Source organism: Dermacentor andersoni, chromosome 7, assembly GCF_023375885.2.
Source record: "Dermacentor andersoni chromosome 7, qqDerAnde1_hic_scaffold, whole genome shotgun sequence".
Classification (NCBI taxonomy): Eukaryota; Metazoa; Arthropoda; class Arachnida; order Ixodida; family Ixodidae; genus Dermacentor; species Dermacentor andersoni.
The window spans coordinates 165,797,453-165,812,316 of record NC_092820.1 but is presented as its reverse complement, the minus strand read 5'-3'; the positions used below and the strand labels follow the sequence as shown (position 1 = coordinate 165,812,316).

The 14,864-nt window shown below is 41.5% G+C and overlaps 1 long non-coding RNA gene across 1 annotated transcript in view; it reads right to left on the bottom strand.

Annotated features, from left to right (window-relative positions):
• Window positions 1-4,403: 4,403 nt before the first annotated feature.
• The window catches only part of LOC126533256 (uncharacterized), a 10,534-nt gene continuing 73 nt past the window's right edge, over window positions 4,404-14,864 (bottom strand). Inside the window, exons 1-5 of the long non-coding RNA XR_007599981.3 lie at window positions 14,622-14,864; window positions 13,320-13,430; window positions 8,533-8,612; window positions 7,166-7,215; window positions 4,404-4,521 (exon numbers count right to left, since the gene is read on the bottom strand). The exon at window positions 14,622-14,864 is cut by the window's right edge and continues 73 nt beyond it. This is a non-coding gene — a long non-coding RNA (uncharacterized lncRNA). The remainder of the gene's footprint in view (window positions 4,522-7,165; window positions 7,216-8,532; window positions 8,613-13,319; window positions 13,431-14,621) is intronic.

Genomic DNA, 14,864 nt, shown 5'->3' with positions numbered 1-14,864 from the left:
TCCGAAGTGGTCGCTCCACCATCTGAACTCTTAACTAACCAGAAAACGGGCATTTGAGCAGCGCGAATCCGTATTAATTGGCAACTCGAAGCGCTGAAAAAGTCCGCGCTACTTTGAATGTTTACGCAATAATTATCTGAATAATTCATTCGTTCGAGGTTCGAGCGCTTCTGTAGCCGTCAATTAGTTTGTCCTCCCCCTGCCATCCGCTCGCCTCCTGATAAACTCAGATGGTAGGGCGAATACTCCGGCAATTCATCGGTTCACTTAAGCTATAGTAGGGGAGCATATAGCTTCGTAAATGATTTCGGCAAAGGACGTCACGCACGACATCGACATAATCGTAATAGCCACGACATGGACGCCTATGGTGATTTTCGCACCATCAGTGGCCCAAGGAACGGCTGCACAAAAATATTCTAAAGCGTATCAAACGGGGGTTAATTAGCAAAAATAAATAAATTAGGATGCGATAGGAAAGCTACTCGGGACGTCCTAAAATACCGTCCATACAATTAAAAAAAAAGGAAAGGCAACAAACTTCGCACACAGGAAATGCGCAAACCACCGAAAAGGGCTGAATTATCGCTTCCATATCGAATCTAGCATTCACGCCACATTTCAGAAGACCGGCGCTCAAACGCGGTATCCCTCGCCCCAAGAAAGTTAGCAGCCGGAACTTGTTAACTGGAGCACCGGAGAATAAAAGACAGCAAAGTTTTACGACGTGACGAGCGTACCTTCAATCGTGGCCGAATAACACGCTAACAAAGTAGACCCTTATAGGACTAACTAAAAACGCCCCATTTTGTTTCCTCATTTAACACTCTGTCTTCATAGTATTTACTTCGCTTACTTTGAGACCTACGCCTTTTGTAGTGCCGGCGTACTTACGGCGCGAAATCAATCGCACCGTCATGTTATTGCTCGTAAAGAGTTTTCTGCCTAATAATTTCCCGCGGGGGTTTCGTTCATGCATGACAGTGCATGTTGTATGCTATAAAAAGCGATTGTCTAGGTGCTCCTAATTAAACGTCGCTTTCGCATTGCTTTCAAGCACGTGTGAACTTGCTTAAGCAACATAATGTGCGGGCGCTAATTAGAAGATATGTCACAAGTAACACAATAATACCTGATGGCTCTACCCGTGACATATACATTCAAGGTGATAAGTGAGCAGAATATGTAGCGATGCTTTAAGTGGGAAAACAAGGAATGAGTTATCAACTGCCATTAATATTTGCCAGCTAACTAAGGTACATTGGCAAAACCTGTAAACGAGAGTTAACGTTACCAACCGAGGAACATACCTAGTAGGCCTTCTTCTTCTTCTTCTTGACCACGTGAGGGCATAGCACGTGCCCAGCTGGAAGGTCTGAACGTACTTGTGGCAACTTCTTTCGCTCATTTATTATTTACTGTTAAATAACTCGTTAATATAAGTGTTCACAATGCCCAACGACGAACTCTTGCGAATTGTCGGAGGCTGGTGTATGGTTGCATGTCGAAGTGGGCTGCTGCTCATGGTGATGGTGAAGCTAGACAAGTTAGCTTATAAGGCCTAAGCAGTCACCAAGCTGGGGCACATTGAGTGACCATAGGTGGGGTCCACATCGCCATCCCCTGGCGAAGGCCCACTTAAACTACATAATGAAGCCCAGCGTTGAGAAAGTGCTTCGGTCAAACGCAGTCGCGATATCGTGGCCACTATTATTTGGACGCTAGACATGACAGGCTCTACAACAAAGTAAGGAAGTTAAAGTTGAATATTTATACATGCGTAAGTCACGTGTGACGACGAAGACGCGTGCAGCTTAGAATGCCTTGCGAAAAGTTTTCCTGAACTCCCCTTTTATCGTCATGCATTTTATATGGAAGCTTAAAACTTATGATCGCTAGTCACAATTCAGTTTGGCGGCAGCCAGATGGCAGTCCGCATAATATTAGGTACCAGCCTTTCCGGGAGTGACGGTCTCTTTGGCGATGTTACTTTTCGTCACATGGTTGTTTGAATCGTCACTCATGCCTTAAATTTCTTGAGATTTTTGTCAATTTGTCTTATTGTTTCTTTTTGCTTTGTCACTGCAGTCGTATTTAATTCCTCGCGGTATATTCCCATCTAGACTCAACACCAACTGACCAGCGCTGTATCTGTAGCTTTCAGTGTGAAGTAGCTTTCAATGAGAGAGACAAGTGACTGTGCAAGACTATCTCAGTTGAACGATGTCATCACCCTTTACTACCATTTTAATGCGATTAGCACTCTTTGGGAGCGTCACCAAGTTTGCGGCATATATATGTGCATGCCCGCGCCCAGCCACTTTCACACAAACTTGGGTCACTGTGTAGCCCAAATAGCAACGGACTGCTGTGCTGAAGAAACCGTGTTCGAAACCAACTGTACTTTGACCAACTTGGGTCTCTGGGTACGGGCCGCATTTCAATGAATATGTCTCGCGCCGACTTGGTTCACGGGGTATGTGCCACTAGGCATGCACCACTGGGCATGGGCCGCTCTTCAAGAACCTCTTTCACGCCAAGTTGGATAACTGGGCACGTGTCACTGCATATATGCCGCTTTTATTATTAATCATCACATAAAACATACTACCAATTACGAACCCAACATAAGACACATTGCTGATCGCGTTGGAGTCGTCGATTATCTCCAAAGGGTGATTGCGCCGCCATTTTTTTTTCTCATGTCTTGCCATGCACTAGTGCTATCTCACTGTTTGTAAGCCGATGGTGTTGTGTGTATGCTAGCGCCATCATGTGTTTAATTCCCACGAGCGGCGGGCAGCTGTATGTAGGTCAGACCACACGATGCCTAAATATGCGTTTAAATCAGCATAAGTTCAAATTAAGCGCAGATTGTAGGTTGAGCCTTGATTCACACTGCAAGTCGTGCAATTGTTCGCCGTTGTTTGGCAAAATGATTATTTTGTATATGCACAAGGATACTTTAGCACGAGAAATAATGGCAGTGTTTTTCATTGAGAAAGATGGTGAATCTTGCATTAGTGTGCACTTGCTGGGCGTTATCGGGCATTGAGATGCATTTTCTGGGAGCGTGATGAGCCGTGCCCAAGGTGCTTGGGCGCCTGCGTTTATTTTTGCTTGCTTTGCTCTGTTTCTGACATTCTTGCTTAATTTCACCCGCGCGGATTGGCTCTTGCAAAATTTTGGCTATACACAGCTGGTACGGCATGCGTTAAATGTTTGCTCGAATAAAGCTTTATGTGCGAGTAAGCGCTTGAGGTGTTTATAACTTTACATACTTGTTTGCCAAGTTACACTCATTTCACCACATCTCCGTACCTGCTTGTACAAATGCCAACCTTGCTGAAGCTAACTACACCTTTACTTTCCTATTCCATTGTTGTTGCTAAGGGGTAAAAGAAAGCACTTATTCCAGTTGCTCCCCGGAAGTGCCACAGCCTTGTATTTGAGTATTTTTGTTGAATAAACGTTTTTCGTCTCGCTCTTTATTAGAAATCTCAAACTCTCATTGATAATTGTACCCTTCAAGGCAACTAGTAAGATGTTGTCAGCCGTGACAACGACATCAAAATAAACGTATACGGCCGTACGAATCCGGCCTGCTACACGCTGTGTTTGTAAATAAACAAATAATTGCTTAGTAGACAAGTTGCCGATCCGTCCTGAAAGAGTCTCGCACTCCATTATAGGGAAGCTCCGTGACCTTTATAGCTTTTAATAAGCTTACCTACACGTGCCCCTCTAACACCACGAACACAACAACATATATAAAACCGCGCTGATTATGCGCGTAAAAATGCATTCGGTTTTGCGTATTTGAATATTATTCTGCTTGAATGTTTTGGGTTCATGTCTGCTAATGAGTAATAAATTCCAGCAGTGTTGTTTTTATTTCAATAAAATTTTATGCATCAGATTCTCCCTATCTTGTAGTTTGTTGCAGGTGTGCAACTTTGTAAAACCGCACTTTTTTCACAGGCCGCATAGTTTCGCTAGATGTTGTCTTGGTTAATACAACGTTGAAGACTTTTTAAGTAACGGACTGGTAGATTTATGACATAAATATATGTACTTTCATATATTGCAGCACAGGAGCATAAATATGCGATGCGGTTTCTCGAAATCGCATTCTTGTGGCATAGCGTAGAACGTTGCCATAACCTATGGGCAACGTAGCTTTATGTTTTTTAGTTTTCAATTCAATTTTTTTCGTTTTCGTTTCAAGTCTGTGCACCGAATAATCCACGTAGTCTTTGCACTTGATAGTAAAGCGGTCATATGAAGCTTGTTGCCAAATGCTGTGTGGCGAATGGCGAAGTAAATATTACTGTGTGTGTGGCAACGTGGTGGCGAGATGAATTGTTACAATTGTGTGGTAATGAATATTACAGCAAGTTCAATTCCAGGCAATAAAACTTTATTTGATCTACACTATGGTCGCTGTATCGGTGCTTGAGGGCAGAGTGACCAATGCACACTTCTCGTTTGCATACACTGTCAGCTCCTTGGTATGATTGACTGAAAACAAAAGATGAAAACGAAGAAATATACTTTTGATATACAAACACGGGAAGTAAGATATATATGATTGAAGTTGCACAGGAATTAGTGGACTGAGCGAAATGTCGCAAGTGGCTGCACTACGAACAAAAAACTATTAAAGGAACGTATTTTCGTTTTGAATATTAGAAGATATTGGATCATTTAAGTTGTATGGTGACGGGGATAAACAGCGCAGAAAAGAAGTGGACTAAGAAAGAAAGAAGCGGACAGTACAGGCTTCAAACTTGAAACTTTACTTCCACCAAGCCATGCTTCAAACCAAGGCTTATTGAGAAGCACACGTGTGTTATTCACGTCTTATTCCAGTGGTCTCACATAACTAAAATGAATCGTGACAACGGAAAAATTAACAGAAACTATGAAAAACATAACCATTTTAAACCGTAGCGTTGTAAAGCGCAGGAGCCCATTTTAGGGTAAACTAACTTTCAGCAGTGTCGATACTAGCGGGATGAGAAAGAAACCTGTCCAACCAAAGCGTTCATTATCTAGTGTTTAGGTACGCCGTCTCTTCTCAGGTAGATGCACGGAGGGCTGGCTTCCTCACGTAGTACCCTGCCTCGGACTGCAATGAACATCAATTATCTCGCTAGATAACTGGTCGCTATGGCGAAAAAGAATTGACGTGCCTTCTAACAGAGGCTTGCACCCTCACTGTCAGCAATGCAGTGCAAGATTAGAACAGGGATCACCTTTTAAAGGAACTATCGTGTTCGCTAAGTTGGATGTTAAAGCACCCGCCGGTCTGGACTTCGTACAATTTGCCACTAGTGAATGGATTCTGGTAAACTACACATTGAAAACACGACACAAACCGAAGGCCGTGTTTGGTTTGGCACTTCGCTTATGCCGGCCCTTCGTACCTTTTTTAGCTACCTTTGAATGAGCGAGCGAATTGCGCTCAGCGTTTTCGTGGCCGGAAAGGTCACATTTGCTTAGTACCTGGATTGCACTTTCTTGAAGCGATGGGACACGTCAGAAATATAAAAGAACTTACGGCCGTTGGCCTGTTACTGTTGTAGTTTTGTCCTGTAGATTCGATATTGCGGCCCACTCTTACAACCTTTCCCATCTTTTCACACACTGCCGCCATAACTGATTAGGGATAGTCGGATTCGTGTTGTTTGACGACCTGTTCTTTGACACTATGATCCACCGAATTCAGGCAAGGCTTGCTTATTGTAGAGTGAATACGGTCTCACATCTGAAAGAACACCTTTCAATCAGCTTGCGTTTGTAGGCCCGCTTGTTTACAAAAGTCAAGTCGTCGTTTACGTATTGAACTACTTTTTCGGAAAGACCGGAAAGGCTTTTTCTAGAACTCTATCAACCTTTGCCAAGAAACTATACTAAGAATGGGCGCCACGCATGAGCCAATGCAAACCCTGGATCACTGGACGAAAACCCTAGCTCCACAGTAGATAAACGTGGGTTCCATATAAAACCCCAAAACTTAAATAAAAAATCCTGCACGGAAATGCTACACCGAGTGGCAAAATAATGCTCCTCATTAGAGTCATATATATACACTCTATTACACTCTACACCAGAGAGGGCTGAGGCACACAGTAATATAAGTCTTCGACTCCAGTGCTAAATGCCCTTGAGCTTCATACATTGATCATTCTTCATACATTCAACGACCAAATCGGAGCTGTAGGCGCGACACAAGCGTCACACACACTGAAGGATTGTAAATTTCTTCTGGAAGCGCCGAGATACGACCCGTAGTCATGCTTTCCTTCAGACACAGTTCTGTGGAAAGGTATTCTGCACCTGTGGGTCTTCGTGGAAAAAGAATCCCTGAAAAGTTAGGCCATCGTTATTTTTTGCGCATGCAGCCAATTTTTCCGCCTTGTGGCTCTGGGAATTTGGGCTGTAGGCTATGGGAGATTGATCAGTTGTGCGGCTCGATCATTAATTGTAGCTGGATCATCTGGTATTTCCTAAAGGATCTTCTGTATGGCAGAATATACTTTCCTGCAAAATTTGCCTTGGGATAGAATCACAAATAATGCCTACTTTTAGAGTCTAGCGTGGTAGGGCCGGAGGAAGCTAAATATTCACAGCGGAACCAATATCATTGTTTTTTTTTACTTTTTATTCTGTCGCTGGTTCATTATGAAAAGAAAAGAAGTTACTTTGTGCTCCACCTCGTCAACCAAGTTTATATTTAAGCGCTTTGGTCGTACTCTTCCTTGGGGCTTCGTCACTAGGTTTTAGCGACGGGGATGTGTTTGACACTGTGTGTGATTACATCCCAGCTAGAAAACGTCTACGGTGCTGATAGCAGATTTTCTTGTATTTTATTTATGTCCCTATACAATATAAAGTATTTACTGTCTAAATCATTGCGTGAACTTTAGTTTTATTTATTTCAAATCATCGACTGATTCGGTCCGGCTTAAAATATACATAATAGTAATTTGTCCCCAGTTTTTCTTTTTCCAGTTCTTTATTCGTTCCTACAATTATCAATGTGTTCAAACAAGCATATTTTTTTCTTATCTCCAGGTGTGGTACGGAGTATCTCATTATGATAATAACAATACTAATAATAATCATCATCTTTATCAAAAGGCGTCGCACACAAACTCACCTAAGTCTGCGGAACAATGTCTTGAATTGAGGGTAAGTGTCTAGTGGTGCCTGGGAACGGCAGAAAAAATTATTAGTAGATTGCGCAAATAAAGCAAATGACTCCCGCCCAGCATCTTGTAAATAAAAACTAGAAGTTTTCGTGCCTCTCCATACTAAACAACTGGCTTGTTCGCGGCCGAATTTTGCACAGACGTGGCATTTGGCAGCGTATGCAGTTTAGTACACGTTTGGATGCATTACTTGCTTCGTTATTCTACAAGTTCGAATTACGCATCATCTGCTGCAACGGCAGAAGAAATAATAGCATAACATAGAGAAAAGAAGCCCCATATCGATTCAACTGAACAGTGGCGCCATGTCTCGTGTAACGAACAAACAATGACATATGGCAACACCGTCTATCATATGGATTTTCATGTGTCATTGTGAGAAGGATCAAGGTCCGTGTTCAAAAAAGCGCTGTTAAGCTAAAACTGTTTGTAAGAGCAGATGTCAGCCAATCGTGATGCTGGACATATTATTAGCTAAGGCTTCCAGCAATTGGCGAAGAGCACCGGCCAACAAAAAGCTTTGTGAATTTAGCCCCGAGTTTAATGAGCACGGCTACAAATCTTGGATGAACTCGATAAACGAATTCGCAATATTTTATATGTTATTGTGCCACTGGAGCCTGTTCAGGCACCTGATGGTGCTGTACAGCGAAGTATCGTATTTGAGTGAACATGTGAACACGTAGGCGTTTGTGTGGAACTATTATACGCCACGAAAATTCCTCGTCGTAAGTGTGAGAAATCACAATAATTTCTCCTATTAAGACTGTTAATTTCTGCAGCCAGTGTACGTGGTTCAAGTTTTCCAATCTCTGTACTACGATATCCACGTGCATCTGGTTGTACTCGGTCTAGTCGCGTAAGAATGATGAATAGTTGTGTGCTTGCAACCATTGGCTGTTTACTTATGAGCGGTGTGCGAGAATGGTGGCCCGCGACATTCAGTGACGTTTTCCCAATTGCTCATGGTGGTTATGCGTCGCATATGCTCTTATTGCTAGTAGAATAAATGAAACATTGCCTAGTCTGACGGCGACATTGTTATGGCATTTTATGGTACCTTAAGTTATGAATAAGCATTGAGTTGGCCTCCAAATGTGTGATTTCTCTTCCGAAAATATGGAGCAAACATTAAAGTTTTGATCAGTAGAAATATTGTTTAACTGTATATATATGTATATTGTAAATCATAAATAAAAATTCTGACTATTTATTCAAATAATTGGTTGATTAATATTCTTGCGTACGGGTATACAACTGATTTTAGCGCTTATATTCGTTTTGTTGAATAAATTTGGGAAAAGGTCAGACTCACGGTCTCTCGCAGTCTATGAAAACGTGCACAAACATCCGCCACGTTCCTCGAATGATGTCCATTTCGCAACGCCGGACGGGCTTTGAAAGAAAGAAAGAAAACCACAAAAGAAACGAAGAAACAAGACCCGGCATTGCGAAAGTATCCAAGGGGTATCGCAGTATGTGCAAATAGTAATAACAATCAGCCTGAGGTTTTTTCTGATGCATTACTGGGGACTGCGCGGTTAGGCTGACAAGACCATGAGCAACTACTCTGTCTGGTCATTGTAATGCGGCGTACTTGTCGATTACGACAAACCATTTTTAACTTTGCATGTTGTATTTCGCTCGTTGACCTGAAATACTAATGTAGAGCAAACAAGATAATGAATGCGTCCTCGAGACTATAATGTTATTTGGAAAAATTGCTGGAGTGAACTCTTATGCAGAGATTGTTCAGCTGTCATAGACATGATGCGTAGTTCAGTGAGTTGCTTAATCATCGAGCTTGTGGCTTCAAACGCTTGTGTGCTGTTATTTATTATGCTTTATCATTATGAATCACGCTGTCATAATTTTGTAAATGCATGAAGGCAGTGAGATATTACGCACATGCATAGCATACTCATTACGAACTGTTGGAATTATAATGCAATACCTCGTCTAAACGGACCAGTTTGCAAGCTCACAAGGCCGTTGGAAGCGAAAAGGATTAAGTTGAGATAAATTTGTCAGCGACCGATTCGTGTTATGCTGACTGAAGCGCCATATTTGCGGCTCCCGTAGGCATTATGCCATTGGAGTTACCTTGAATAATTTGCGTAAGAATCTTTATGCACGAAGCGGTTCAATTGAAGCTTTAAAATTTTGTTGTGACTTGCGAGAGGCGTTGGGCTCTTCGAATGTATTGTTGCTATAGGATCAGATCTGTTTTGTACGACTTACGTGAATACTTGAATTAGGAAGGAACAGCGCCAGCTAAGACGACCACGAGTGGGAGAACGACACAGGACAAGCGCCATTTTTGTCGCATAAAAAAGGGCCCTGTGTTTCCGAAACATGGTTCAGAACAACATTCATTTGGGCTATATATTGCATACTTGCACCATCCATTCTGTCTTTTAATGTCTTCTGTCAATTCATGTCTTTTACTAATCAGGCGCCCCGAACATCAACACTTTACATCTTAAACGACAGCCTTGTTGAACAAGTTTCCAGCTACAAATATCTTGGCGTACACCTAACCTCTAACTTGACCTGGAATAATCACATTAACCATACCCTCGCTTCTGCAAGCCGTTCGCTTGGTTTCCTTAAACATAACCTCAAACGTGCTCCCGTACACTTACGCAAAGTGGCACACACAACACTAATACGCCCTAAAATAGAGTACGCGTCAGCCATATGGGATCCCCATCAGGCATACTTAATAACTGACTTAGAAGCCCTGCAGAACTGTGCTGTACGCTTCATATTTTCAGATTATGCACGAGAAACCAGTGTAACAGCATTAAAAAATCGCGCTGAGCTTGAAGCCTTGTCACTTCGCCGTAATATATCTCTTTTAACACTATTCCATAAGCTCTACTATCACGTATCTCTTCATAACGAGTTCATGTATGAACCCTCAGCCATTTTTCCGCGTCGGGATCATTCTTGCAAAGTCAAATGCAGAATGTGTCATTCCCTTGCATTTGGTTAGTCATTTATACCTCGCACCGCGAAAGAGTGGAATAATCTGCCATCGCACATTGTCACCGAAACAAATGCCTCAAAATTTACAGACGCTTTACGCAGTACCATGCATACCTAATATATCACGTTTCATTCTCTGATTTGTAAACAGATTCTTTTTAATTCGCCGATAACCAAAGCCTCCAAGACAGTATCATAGTTCTTACAAATCATTTAGAGTTGCTGTACTGATAACTATGATTATTTTTTATTTTATTTTTTGTGTTTGTACGTTGATGCACTGTAATTAATTTTGTCCCAGTTTTGTTTTTCCTTTCAGAATCAGAATCAGAATCGGGTTTTATTGAGATCATTAGAATGATTACAAGTTGTTAATATTCAGGAGGAGGTCCCGGAGTCGAAGACTGCAATGGGACCTCCTTTACAAAGTAAACGTAATAAAACAAAAGTACAGCAGTTTTCAACAAATTGTTAACATAGAAAAATTACAGGTTTTAGTATGAGTACCATGGTTGAAGAATTACATATGCATAAATGTCATGAAAAAGAGCACTGTAACACAATCTCGTTGACAACTGATAAAGTAACTGCGTAGATGACGTTACGAACACAGTAGAATTAGTTAACTCGAATGTATATGTGAGGCAGAAACAGAAACGTAATTGTATGGCATTGAAAATGAAATGAAGGCACCCTGAAAGAATGGTTGTGAGTATGGACTAGGCATCAGTATTCGACAGAATGTAATCTTTTAGTTGTTTCTTGAATTCGTGAATTTTAAGTGTTTTTATGTATAATGGTAGTGTGTTCCAAAATGCGACAGATGAAAAATGGACGCTCTGTTTGCCATAATTAGTATGTATTTTAGGTAAAATGAAGTTCCTATTTATTGCAAACCTGGTAATACTAGTATTTAATCGAGAAGATTGTGGTAACAAGCTGTCGCATCGTGTGTAATTGATTTGACGGAACAAAAAGGTACCTAGATTATATTTAACGAGTTGTGTGACTGTAAGAATGTTATTAGTTCGTAAAAGATATGAGGCGTTGTTGTTATATGGGCTAAATCTAATTATCCTAATAGCCTGATTCTGTAGAATTTGCAATGAGTTTAAATGGGTTACGTAAGTGTTTCCCCAGCAAGTAACGCAGTAATTAATGTGGGAATGAATAAATGAAAAGTATAATGATAGTAATGTTTGATGGTCAAATATGTTTCGTGCTATTAGAAGTACCCTAATCCCGTAGGTAATCTTCTGTTTTAGTTTGGTTATGTGTTCAGTAAATTTAAGATGTTAGTCAACTTCTATGCCAAGATAATTGCATGAAAAACTTGCAGGGATAGGACTTTCGCCCAATAAGATAGGAGGAATGGAGTGAAGTGTTCGTTGGTGAGAAGTGAATACAACAAATTTCGTTTTAGACGGGTTTATCTGTAGCTGGTTAGTATGGCACCACTCCAGCAGGCTGTGTAAGTCGTCATTAAGGTTAGATACTAAGGTTGTGATACATTTATTGGAATTAATAATAGTAGTATCATCTGCATAAAGTATACATTTCGAAAAGGACAGGCAGTTAGGCAGATCATTGACGTATAATAAAAATAAAAGCGGACCCAATATGGAACCCTGGGGCACGCCAATATTAGTGAACATGGTTTTAGAATGAACGGCTGAAATGGTTACTACCTGCATTCTGTCTGTTAAGTAATTTTGTAGTAACAAGAGTGCTGGGCCGGTGATTCCCAATGATTCAAGCTTACGAAATAAAATGCTATGATTTATTTTCTCAAACGCTTTGCTTAAGTCTACAAACACTGAAGCTGCATAATTCCCTTCATCGATAGCGAGTTTTAGTTGATCGGTTAGAGCAACGAGAGCCAGTTCGGTCGAGTAACCCGAGCGAAAGCCGTATTGGAATGGTGTGAGAATGTTAAATTTTGTAAGGTAATTAGTTAAACGTTTTTCTATTAGCTTTTCGATTACCTTACTAAAGAAAGGTAATACACAAATGGGGCGATAATTGGAAATTAAAGAGCGGTCACCTTTCTTAAAAATGGGTGTGATCTTGCCTTGTTTTAGTTCTTGTGGGAATGTGCCTGATTTAAACATGACGTTGATTATTTCTGCAAGGACATCACTTATTAGGGGTGCAATTAATTTTATATGGGAAGGGTGTAATTTATCTATGCCGGCGCCGGTTATTTTCATGTTGTTTATAAGGTTTAGAACTTCCTGAGATGTAGTTGGAAATAAAAAGAAAGAATGTGGCAGGCGCTGGGGCACGGGATTGTCATGCGCAGGTGGCTGTAGCTCGCTGCTAAAGAAGAAATCAGCAAACGCATCAGCTATTTCTTTGGCGGTCTTGTACACCATACCCTGATATGCAATTTCTTGTATAGCTTCGCGATTATTTGTCCTGTTTAAGAAGGTGTTAACAATCTCCCATTTCTTTTTTATGTTTTTACCGCATTCCAAAATTTTTTTTTCGTACCATGTTTTTTTAGCTTTTTTCAAAGTGGCAGAAAGCTGGTTAGAAAACTTTTTGTACCGAATGGCTAAATTCTTGTTAAATGGTTGTCGTTTGGTTTTCTTATAAAGATTATCCTTTTTGCGCATTAAAGCTAAGAGCTTATCTGTTATCCATGGATTTTGAGGTGACGCGTACTTCTTTTTGCATTTAACTTGAACGGAATGACGATCCACACATGACTTAAGCATAGAGATGAACAGTGCAAATGCTTTTTGTGGATCATTTGTAGAAAAGATGGGGGACCAGTCAAGGTTCGACACGGCGTCCAGGAATGCTTGTTTGTATTAACATTTACGCGCTGTTCATCTCACTGATGTAACATTTACCCTATGTAATACCCTCCCTAGAGGGCCTTTCGGGTTATTGTGAAATAAAATAAATAAATAAATAAATAAATAAATAAATAAATAAATAAATAAATAAATAAATATGAATGTTGTTCGGAACCATGTTTCGAAAACACAAGATCATGTTTCGAAAATACAGGGCCCTTTTAATGGGACAAAAAATCAAGTATGCACCATCTAGCACAGATGAATGTTGTTCTGATACGTGAATACACCTTGAATTTCAACTTACGGCATGGGGCCTTTGTGGGCAGGGTCTTGTGGGGCGCCTTCCATGCTTCGTTAAGCACACGGACTCCGCCACCTTCAATTTCAGCTGGATGTGCCATCTCCTGCCTTCCGGCTGCGGTGGCGTCAGGCACACAGACTGACACAATGCGTGTAATCCCTCTCCATAACTATCAATACACTTTTAGGCATCACCAAGAAAAAAAAAGAAATGCAGCTGCGTATGCGGATGCATTACAGGTTTGCGGAGCTGCACAGCCAATAATTCGATTTGGATTGTGTCAGTTTTGCTAAATTTGTTATCAGCTTGGCGTTTTCCACACTCGAACAATCGCAGCTTTCCGGTGATTCAACTACGGGGGCCGAATTCACGAAGCTTTTCATTCGTAAGTGTTCTTTTCCATGGACTGGCCGCCTTCGGTAATAATATGCCGAGCATCAAGATTGTCTGAAAATGTAGCTTTGGTATGATTCCATTTAAAAAACATTTGTGGCTACGGGCCCTGGTGTTTACAGCATTTATGCAAAGCGGACAATGTCATCACTTAGTGAAGAGAAGCTGTTGAGAACAGGAACACTGCTACGACAGATCATGCATGAATATGAACACCTCCTGTGATGTTTTTCGATATTATGAAGACGCGGAGACAGTTCCACTGCATAATGGTCGTTGTTTTGTGTCAGTTTAGTCGTCCACTGAGAGAAAATGAGGATGACAGCATCCAATATAAAGCATCTTAATTGGTGCAGAACATTTATTGTTATTTAATGCCAAGGATAAATCATGTGTAGTGCCGACCGACGGGCCATGTTCAATTTAGTCTTACACCGAATACGTACGGAACATGTTCTGCTCGTGAACGCACACGTTGTGTTCGGCTTTTCCAGCTAAGCCAAATTTATGAGCTAGTTGGTTCGACCTATTGAAATAGCCGGGATACAAGTATGTAAGGAGGCCATCACGAGCACTGAGCGGTCTATACTCTGCACTGGTGTCAAGCATACCGGCGCGAAGAATAGTGCGACAATCGGCAGCACACACAAAGAAAAATACAATATGGCATCTCTAGACTCTCATCTCTTGGAGTATTAAAGTCTCTTGGAGTATGAAAATTTTTTTCAGCTTCTACAGCGTCCCGCAATTTTCTGTCCCGGCTTCTGTTATTAGTTCAGCTATGCCAGTTAAAGCGTAATTGCTGGTTAAGCGCCGGTGGCATCCGCTTTAGTTTCTCGTGCCCACTATCGTCTTTCACAAGGAGCTGCCTAAATATTTTCAGACATTCTTAAAAAGGCGCTCGAAACTCACCCTCGAGCGCGCTTCATTGATCACGACGATGTGATAGAGGTACTTGCCCGGGGACTCCCTGTACGCGGCGATTTGGGCGAGCTTCATCAATTCCCCAAACTGAGCCGCTGGCACTGTCACCCAACCTGGGCCCCTCTGTCGCCCGTTAATCCACTTCGTTACACACGGCAAGGCCAACATTGCCGCGGTAAGAGCGATAAGACAGAAGCGTACGTTAACCATCGCGATGCAGGAGTATCGACA